The sequence below is a fragment of the Setaria viridis genome, chromosome 8, assembly GCF_005286985.2.
Source record: "Setaria viridis chromosome 8, Setaria_viridis_v4.0, whole genome shotgun sequence".
Classification (NCBI taxonomy): Eukaryota; Viridiplantae; Streptophyta; class Magnoliopsida; order Poales; family Poaceae; genus Setaria; species Setaria viridis.
This window is the reverse complement of record NC_048270.2, coordinates 32760795-32771564: the sequence shown is the minus strand read 5'-3', so window position 1 is coordinate 32771564 and position 10770 is coordinate 32760795. Positions and strand designations below refer to the sequence as shown.

Sequence of the window (10770 nt, the reverse complement as noted above, 5' to 3'; positions counted from 1 at the left end):
GGTGATCTCCATCTCTATGTTCCATGTACGCCATTCTCCTGGTGATGAGTCCTCCAAGAACTAGAACATGCTATTACGCCTAATAGCTAGTAAAGAAGCTAGTAATTAAGATTACATAGTTTCTTGGATCATCACAGATTGGTACGCAGACTATTAAATACATTAAATTTACAACACATATGGCTCCAGCCGTGTTGCTGTACGCGCGACACGTAGGTCACGAATGAGTTACACACATGCATCACATACACAAAGGGCCATACTGATCACAATATACATACATCCTCCAAAACAGAGTTAGGTGTTCTAACGTTCCAAACTTCACAGGCCCGAAACTCCATCTTAGAGGCCAAATTTGGGAAATCTAGTTTCACCAAAATTGACAATGTCTATTGTAATCAGGTGTAACTTTTTCTGTAGATCAATTTTCATATAAAATTCACCTCGATCCGAGATCGTACCGAAAAATTACGGCTGTTTTACCGAAGCACACGCACACGGCAAAATCCTGACCCAGTAGTAGATCCAATCTACTATTGCACATTTCATGTGCTTGGCGTATGAACCTGGATCTCGATTCGACCAATCACATTGATCTTCGCTCGCTGCAACTGGCATTATGTGTATCACTTAACTCCGATGGCGGAAACCCGACTGGTAGGAGTATGTCGTTACACAACCATTGCAGCAAGAACACGAAACCAGGACATAGATCAAACTGAAAATTCGCATATCTCCATATGCACAACTCTCGAATCCATAACTAAACAGCTACGGCTCTGATACCACTGTTGGGATATCAGGTAGGCTACACTAGCGCAAATGAAAATTTTCTACCGCGTAAACCAAGAAAACTGCCGTATAAGGATCACGGGATTACCACTCGACGCACTGATGCGGAAGATGTAGATTTGCGTCGATGCAGCGAAGTCGATCAGCGTAGTCGAACATAGTCGATCACGTCGACGTCCAGCAGCTCCTCAGCAGCTCGTCCACGTGCAGCAAGATCATTGTCGAGCCGCGGCTCGTCGTGGCTCGTCGGCGGCTCGTCCAAGTGCTGGAAGCGCAACACCTCCAAGGTATCCACACGTGCAGGGAGGAAGCGTCGCAAGCCGGACTGCTAGGTCCGCGAGATGCAATAGGGCGAGGGCGTGGGAGGTACGACAGATGTGTTTTGCCAAAAGGTGTAAACCCTAGGGCGCCCCCACCCCTCTATTTATAGAGGTTCCTAACGGGCCTCTAGGTCCGAGACCCATTAGTACTTCCAAACCTAATCCAACTCGGATCACATCCGAATTAGGCTTCTAGCACTTTAAGTGTGTGACCATATGGGTTCGGATACGTATAGACATGGCCCGAGTACTCCTACTCAGCCCAATAGTCGGTAGCGGCCTCTAGCAAGACGTGCCAACTCCTATACGCACACGAAGACCATATCAGACGAACCATCACAACATTATGTACATGCTATTCCCTTTGCCTCACGATATTTGGTCTAGCTCCAAGCCGACCACTCTTTCTCGATCCTGTGATTCGGAATCCCTTTGTAGGTTAACTCTTAACCGTACGTAGCATGGCCATGCATTTTCAGATCCGATCACTCGAGGGACCTAGAGATATCACTCTCAATCAGAGAAGGGCAAATCCCATCTTGATTGACCATGTCTCATAGCATGCTTCTTGACAAACCCAAAAGCTACCTTTTTAACTACCCTGTCACGGTGTAGCGTTTGATAGCCCCTAAGTAAGTCGATCCACATCTTGAGTACATGCAACAATCTCAGGTCTAAGGACAAAGCGTACATGTTGTGTAAAGAGAGAACTATTTCTCGTGTTGGGGCAGCCCTAGCACATGTCTCCACATGTGCCCACATTATTAGTTTAACATCTCCATGTCCATGAGTTGTGAAACACAGTCATCAACTAATACATGTGCTAGTCTAATATTCATGTGTGTCCTCACATGAACTCCGACTAGGGACAACTTTAGAAAAAACCATACAAGTAAACAGTTTCACATACAATTCACATAATTGCAAATCAATTCAAGTAGCCTTTAATGGATATTCAATGAACACAATATATAAATCATGGATAGAAATGGAATATCATCATCTCTATGATTGCCTCTAGGGCATACCTCCAACAAGAAGATCAAGCGGAGATTTGGAAAGTCATTGAAGATCAATTTTATCCTAAAGCAACTGACGTGCCAGGCCCACGTGCAAGTGAAAAAAAGACTTCAAAGCACTAGAGGAGACTTGGAGATGAAGCAGGATGCGAGGGGCCAAAAGGATGGCCCAGGCCGATCGCCCTGGCCGGCGTGATCAGCTAGGAGTCATCAAGATCAAGGTAGGATCCCGGTGGTGATCTTGTGATGTACAATCATTGATGGTGAAACAATAGATGTGTTCATGTTCTTAGTGATTTATGTAGCTCCTTTAATGGTTTTATTGTTATTCAGGTTTGTTTGCTTTTCAATCTATGTATCGATGATAGATTTCTTAGGGTGTTCTTGTGGTCTTTGTGACAAGATTTTTATGCCTGATCTACTGATGAGTATGACATGTTGTATGACCATACCTTTAACCTACTTAGACTGATAAAGGTGAACGTGATAGGATCTTTTTTGTGTAAGGTGGGGGGTTTCGGGATTCGGACCGGAGGTGTAGATTTAAAGATGCTTTTTACTAAGATCTTATATGTGTTGCTTTGCTATCCATACTCAGAATTACAACATATGCATAGTCTAGGTTGCTCTAGAATATTGGTTACCTTTGGATCTGAATGTCTCATAAACACCAAGTTAATACTAACAATGCTAGTTGAAATAGATTTTGTGCTATAAGTTTCACGGATTGATAAACCTTGGAGGAATTCTGTGAGGGAAGAGCTACAACTGATTCGTACGCTTGCAGGCCACAACTGGTGTGCTCACAGCCGTCAACAAGCTTTTCTGCCGCCGTTGCTGAGGAATTAATAGTCAATTTCTAGTTTAACTATGCATCTATGGATATAACTTTCTGTTTATGATTTTTCAGTCCTTTCTTTTTAATCCTTTTGTTTTTGTGCAATGTCAATCAATATTTAGGATCTAGTTCTAGTATATATGTGTTTGCTTTCACTAACGCTAACAAGGGATGGATGGCTACCTCTCCAACAAATCAAAAAATTTTGTGGATGATCCAGAAAAGCTTTATAGGCAAGGAAGACGTTTAGCACAAGCAAGAAACCTGAAGATCGAACCTTCAGCTGTTCAGGAAGAATTGGAAGTGTTGGAAACATCATCATCATCTACTCAAAAATCAACACCACCAACAAGTACAGGAGGAGAGCAGTTGCTCCAGACGTACCACAAGCACCTGCAATGGGAGATCAACAACCAGAGCGAGAGCCTACTATTGAGGAACTTTGCATTTTGAACATCAATGACTTACCTATCCATGAATTTGTCAGCGTCAGTTGACCGTTTGTGATCGATACTTCAAGACTGACGATCTTGTAGAGTTCACCGTTCACTGACAAGAAAGATGCTAATCTTCATCTACAAGCTTTTACGTAGCTATGCAACACCTTCAATGTGGATGGAGTTACTCAGAATCAACTAAGGGAAAGGTTGTTCCCTTACTCTCTACTTGAAAGAGCGCTTCAATGGTTTTACTCTCTACCGGTGGCAACGATTAAGAATTGGGATGAGTTGATGAAGGCTTTCTTAGTTGAACATTATTCTCTAGCCAAGACTTAGAATCTCAGAAGCAGAATATCTACTTTTGCTCAAGATGCTTCCGAGATGATTGCTGAAGCTCATGAGCGCTTCATTGACTACGTCCGTGCAGTTCCACACCATAAGTACCCGAAGGAGGACCTAGTCCGGAAGTTCTATCAAGGGCTGATACAAACATCAAGGGCAATCATTGACACATCAGCTAGAGGATCAATTATAGACGTCATCCCACTTGAAGCTTTCATGTTATTCAAGAAGATTGTAGACAACAATGGATGGGCATTATCTGGGTGCCTATTCCCAGCTCAACCTACTTGAAATATAAAAGGAGTGTTGCAGGTGGAGCGTGATTAATTACTCGAAGGAAAGATTGACTCGTTGATGAGGAGACTGGAGAAGATGGAGATTAAGGAAGCTCGAGCTATAGACCTGAAGGCAGCAGAAGCAAGATCAACATGTGAATAGTGTGGCGACTATGGCCATTTCGGAAAGAACTGCCTAGAGGAAGCAAAGTTGCTAGACTACATAAAGAAGGGAGAGTGGTTTCCACCATCCAACTATCGGTATGGACAAAATAGACCTCAATTCAATGCAAGCTCATCCATCCAGAATACAGTGCCTCTTCGCATTCAACTGAAGGAGTTGATGGAGGAGCAAGGCAAGATCAACAACGACACTGTCACTAAGTTCAACTGCTATGTGCCTAGAGTTGGCGGACAACACCGTTCGCTATCCTGAAGGCAATACTGAAGATGTACCGTGAAGATCAGGAATCACTTTGTACCGGTTGACTTCATGATGCTCGAGATGGGAGGAGCTAAATCCCCGCTCATCCTGGGAAGGCCGTTCCTGAAGACGGCAAGAGCAAACATAGATGTTGGGAAGGACGAGATCAAGTTTGACATCAATGGCGGCACTATGAGCGTATTCTAGTTTTGTCCATGCTTTGAGGTATGCAATATGATTTCTAGCAAATATATACCGCCACATCGATCGTCGTGTCAAGCAGGAGGAGAAGAATAAGAAGGCAGAAGAAAAGAAGCCAGCAGAAAAAGTTGCTATCGTACACATGAAGGAAGAATGCCAGCTTGTGAAAACCAAAAAAGATAGCCTATTGACACCAATTTTGGCTAGGCCCAAAATATATGAGATATTCTATCAGATTAAACTAAATTTTATTGGTGACTAAATTCCACCTAAATAAGAATTAAGTCAATAAAGAGAAATGATCATTGCTCCCTACATATGGTGAGGGAAATTGATATAATATGGTATTAGCCATGATATTCAATACATCTAATTAGGCGTAGCTACCTACTCTATGTGTAAGTAGGGCGCGTCTGCGGGAATACACGGCTGCCGGTTGTCTATTTTACGAATACGTATAATGCCCGGAAACCAACATATTCACACGACTGGTCAAATAATTAGTCGATCTTGTGGCACAATTTACATAGCCATGTGAGTGATATGCTGACCAAAGAGAAGACATGAAAGAACTGACAAGGGAAAATGAACGTAACTGGCTCATGTACGCGCTAGATATGCAGTTAATGCCTTAATTGTTGAGCTAGTTAAAAGTAAAGGCCAGCAATTTCACTAATCACATGAGTACACTATACCACAACCACAATATCCCGTCGGACATATGACGGTATAAGTCTGAAAATAACGATGGACCATTCGTCGGTATAGCTGAACAATGGACCATTCGTCGGTATATCATGTTATTACGGCTCATCATTCGACGGTACATGTATTTAGATATTCCATCGAATCATTGGTCGGTATAACTCAACATATACATCCAACTATCCGTCGGCATACATTCGGCCCATTTCCCACCGCACTTCTGGCCCATTCTCGCGCACAAAACTCGGCCCACCGGTTACTCGGCACACACAAAACTCTAGCTCCTCTTTCTCCCAGGCACCCACTGGCCGCCGCCACCACTGTCATCTCCCTCTATCCTCTCCTCCAAAATCGCCGCCCCGCGCTTGCGGCTCTCCCAAATCTCCCTCCGCGCGCTCCACTCTCCCAACCTGTAGCCTGGCGCCGCCCCGACCTGCAGCCAGCGCCGCCCCAACCTGCATCCCAGCGCTGCCCCGTCCTCGTACCCGGCGCCTCCCCGTCCTCAAGCCCGGTGCCGCCCCGTCCCGTCCCGGTGCCGCCCCGTCCTCAAGCCCGGCGGCCGCCTGAACCTACAGCCCAGCGCCTCCCGGAGAGCTAGGTGCCGCCCCAATCTCTTGGGCATGGTTCGGTTTGTGTTCTGCTAGGTTTTGATTTGTCAATTTTTCACTGGCTTGTGCCTCGATTTGCTGTTTGTATGTTTGATTTTTGGAACACATCTGCTGATTTAGTGGTCCAATAGGTTAAATCTTGGGGTCTGCAGTCTACTTGTGTTCAATTTTGTATACTGTTAGCAAAAGAATTTAGTAAGTCACTACGGGAGACAGAACCTTTGCCGAGTGCCTGGGACACTCGGCAAAGGCATGAAAACACTCGGCAAAGAGCACACGGCAAATATTGTGTCGGCAAAGCCTAGTTTGCCGAGTGTCAAAACTCGGACACTCGGCAAACATGTTGCCGACGGCCGAAAAACACTCGGCGAACAGATGGACTCGGCGAACCGCGGACTGACGGCGTCGGGTAACGGCGAGTTTGCCGAGTGCCAAACGGGTGGCACTCGGCAAACACCTGGTCTTTGCCGAGTGTTGGCACTCGGCAAAGACCAGGTGTTTGCCGAGTGCCACGCGCCTGGCACTCGGCAAACACGGTTTGCCGAGTGTCCCATCAAGACACTCGGCAAAGACTATAGTTTGCCGAGTGTCCCATCATGGCACTCGGCAAACTAGTGCCTTTGCCGAGTGCCCTATATTGACACTCGGCAAACACTAACGGCCGTCACGGAGGGGCGCCGCCGGCGGAACGGGGAAGTCACGTGGGCATCATGTTGCCGAGTGTCAAAGTTTGCCGAGTGCCTGTTGGGTGTTTGCCGAGTGTTTTTTGGGTGGCACTCGGCAAACCGGTCGTTCGCCGAGTGTTTTATTTTTGCCGTGTGTTTTTTATGTTACACTCGGCAAAACGGTGCTTCGCCGAGTGCCTGAAAAAAAGCACTCGGCAAAGTAATTACACTCGGCGACGTTATGCTTTCCCGTAGTGAGTTGTGTTCTGTTGGGAGGTAGCACCTAGTGAAACAGGGAGTACCAAATTGGATTGCTTAATTTCTAGAAACCTAAATACACCTAGTGAAACAGGAAGTATATCACTGCAGCTAGCACGCCATGTTAGACTCTGAACTTCTGAAGGTTGTTACTGCCATTTACTTGCAGGCACACTTATGTTGGAAATATGTAGCTCAAGCTGAACTCATTGTAGAAATAGCAGATATTTCATTATCATCTATGTGTCTGCAAAATATAAGGTGCCAGACTATCTAATGGTATATGTCATTTCATTGCCTTGTTATGCATTATGCAATCAGCAAAATCACCTGGAAAAATTGGCACTGGTAGACATGAAGTAGGGAGATAGCAAGATATTGTTCTGTACATCACCATATATCACAAGTTTTATAATAATCTCTTCTGATCTAGACAATTATATAATTCTGTTTTTCAGTCTCATGGTATTAATCATCTTGAAATTCCCACAAGGGACAACCTGTTCGCCCCCTCACTTGAGCATATTTGTTGAGCTGTGGATTTTATCCATTGTAAGTATTATGTCTTTTCTGAACCATGATGCATATTTCTGAAGTCAAAGGTTTAAACGATAGGTTCTTTTCTCATGGATATCTTTAGGAGCTAGAACTGCTATATCCTGCAATCACTGTATAGTGTGTACTATTTTAAGTATATTTGACCTCTTGCTTAAATTGAATGTTAAGGAGAAAATAGCTAAGTTTACTGTGCTATGTCACTAGTAGAAAAGAATTAACCTGTTAGAGAATAGCAATATGATATTATACCGGGAACTATATATGATCCTTAAATCTTTAATAAAACTTGAAAGAGGGCTCCATGTGCTCTTGTTCAAGTATCTGTTTCAGATGCAATTCATGGGTTGGTCCAGTCTGTCAGCAGGGAAGGGTAATTGAACTCTCTTTTTCAGATTCAATCAGCTTGGACAATGGGCTAATGATTGCATCGTCCGAGCCACTTAGTGCCTAGTATGTTTCTTATGCTACCTTTTTCACGTTCTACTGATATGTTTCTGACATGTATCAGTGGTCCTTGTTCACCTTGTTCATGTAGTATAAACCATTAATTATATCTGAATTTTCTTTAGCTATATCTTCAAAGTTGGTACATGGAACAGTCAATAGTACCTTCTTTTCCTATTGAAACTATATCTTCAGAATAACATAAATGATTATAGATGCAAAGTTGGTACATGGTTCTGTCCTGATGTATCTTGTGCATTCATGATGTAGGATCCCATGAAGATAGATATTTTAGTTTTTGATGGTCTGAAGACTGTTTTTGATGTTTTGGGGATAATTTTAATGCTTAAAACACTTGTTAGTGGTTGGAGACAATGACAGTAGATGACATGATAAATGGACTTGCCACATTTCATACTCAGAGAATCTCTTTCTTAATGACATTAGAACTGGCTCCACATGTTGAATCTGTCATTTGATATTATCAAACTGCATAGTTGTATTTCTTCTTAGTTCTTTGAAGTTTCCTTGAATATTGTCTCCATGTTTGGCTGCAGCTCATGTGACATTGACTGTCCTACTTTTCAGTTTCTGTTTTTTGAATGTTGGACAGGGATGGAGGTGGAAGATGTTGGTGGAGTCATGCTGAGAAGTCAGATACTACTGTAGAGGCTTTCAAAAGGATGCAGATAATTGAGGATGATGAATTTGTAGACCCAGCTGAGGAAAAGGGAGAGCCTGATCAAGAGGAATAGCTGTTGCTGTTCATCGAGAAGATATGTAGTAGTTACAGCACTAGTTGTCTATGTATGTAAACTTTTCCTTGTTTTCTACATTAAATGTTACTATCTTCCTCTTGTGACATAATGCACACATAGCCTGATGTTGTTATGTGGTTATATGAATTGAATGAAAGCTTTTATAGCTAATGTGGTCGCTTGCTTTGTGATGGATGTGTTTACATGGATATTAGATTAATCTTTGTTTTGGATATTTTTTTTTGATATATCCAAATGATCCCGTTGAACTTTTGGTTGGTATAAACTCGTAAGAGCGTTGAACTATTGGTCGGTATAAATGCGTAGAGTGCATACCGACTATTGGTCGGTATAAATACGTTGGTCGGTATAGACTTATACCGACACCACTTATAACGACTAATAGCTGTGGTCGGTATAACTCTGTACCGACCGATATTCGTCGTTATAACGACTTATACCGACCACAACGAAGTCGCTACTTCGGGGCTGTAGTTTAGTGGTAGTACATGACTAGGAGAAAAGGCTGGAGGCCCACTTGCCATGCAAGGTGACTCCCACGCCGCTCGCGCGTATGGAAGGCCGCGTATTTCTTTCAGACGAAGGCAAATCGCTGACCAAGTCCATACGTTTTGACTGGAACCAAGTAGCCTGCCCCGGACTGACGAGTACAAAAACCAAACCAAAGGAGCGCCAAGTTCCAAGCGTATCGGCCACGGCCGGCATCTGGAGGATACAGAAGCGTATCGCCGGTTGCAGCAATCCCTCGACGGATAGCTAGCGCCTCAACACCGAGACGCCGCCGCCGGGCTGCTGCGATCCCCTGACGGATAGCAGCGCCGGGAAACACCAACCCATCAAGCTCCCCCGAGGAAGGAGAGAGGCCAAAGGAGCAGCTCGCCGGACAAGAAGAAGCTGCTGCCCCAGGAGGTCCGGCCGGCAAGGTGAGGAGCCTGATCGATGGCTGATCATCTCCCCTGCGTCTCTGATATCTCCCTGTCCTTCTAATCCTGCCTCCTTTCGTTTCGATCCTGTTAGGGGACAAAAACCAACCATCATATCTAATCCAGATGGCCCCTATCATGGATACGAACCAAAGGTAGTGCGAGGGACCCTCTGTCGTCAGTCTGGTTCTCCAGCGAGAGGCACGAAATCCTGCTCTCCATCTGCATGAGCACCATGTCATATCAAACTGCATACTGTGCACGCTCCATACATGGACTCTCCTCCCGGCCGAGTACCATGCCAAGAGCACCGAGCCAAATCAAGTGGCTCCTCATATTGCATGATGACTGATCTTTCCCTTCATGCATGCGTGATCTTTCCTTCCATAATCATGTAATACTCTGCACAAATATACACGTTTGGCCTGACGAAATTTGCTGCGGCTGACGATCATCATTTCTGATGCTGCTTCCGCATGTTGTTGAAACAACTTCACTGGACACAGACGGGACCTGCTTCTTAAGCAATTTGCCAAACAGATTTTTCTGATCAAACAAATCAACTAGACAAATTATACTGTCAACACGTGTATGTCTAAATTACCCTAGGTGCCAAATTTTTTTATCAACACATGCCCACCCAGTTTTTGGAACGACTGCATCTACCAAGTTTTTGGAAGGTGTATGTCTAAAAATTTGATGATTTTTATATGACACATCGGCTAAACGTTTTATTTGATTTGACATCTCCTTTATCTCTTTTTTACTTAGGACGATAGTTCACCATATATCGGCCAAAATTCATTATAAAGGAAAGCTAAATCCTAGTGAAAAGGGGAAGGAGCCAAAAGTAAAGAGCGGCAATAGAAACACTACATAGGAGATAGTGAAGAGTCGCAACAAGCATACCGAGATGGAACCTACTAGAGAGGTGGAGACAAAGGCTTACAAAGGGAAACATCAGGACCTTGTGGACAACGCCAGAAAAGATTGTCAGGCCAGAAAAGGTTTCTTCTGGTGGCTAAAATGGCTCTGTGCTGGCGGGCGATGTTAACCATCCATCATCCACAGGAGAAGGTGAAGATTCACAAAAGGCCTTATTTGGTTTGTAATTGTGCATTTCTACCTTTGTATTGTTCATCCTATGTATTTCAAAGTCTTCACGTATATTGGTCGAAA

The 10770-nt window shown here is 44.1% G+C and overlaps 1 long non-coding RNA gene across 1 annotated transcript; it reads left to right on the top strand.

Annotated features, from left to right (window-relative positions):
* Window positions 1-9161: 9161 nt before the first annotated feature.
* Window positions 9162-10770, top strand: LOC117834024 (uncharacterized). The gene is made up of 2 exons (XR_004635676.2): window positions 9162-9591; window positions 10363-10770. It is a non-coding gene; the product is annotated as an uncharacterized lncRNA (long non-coding RNA).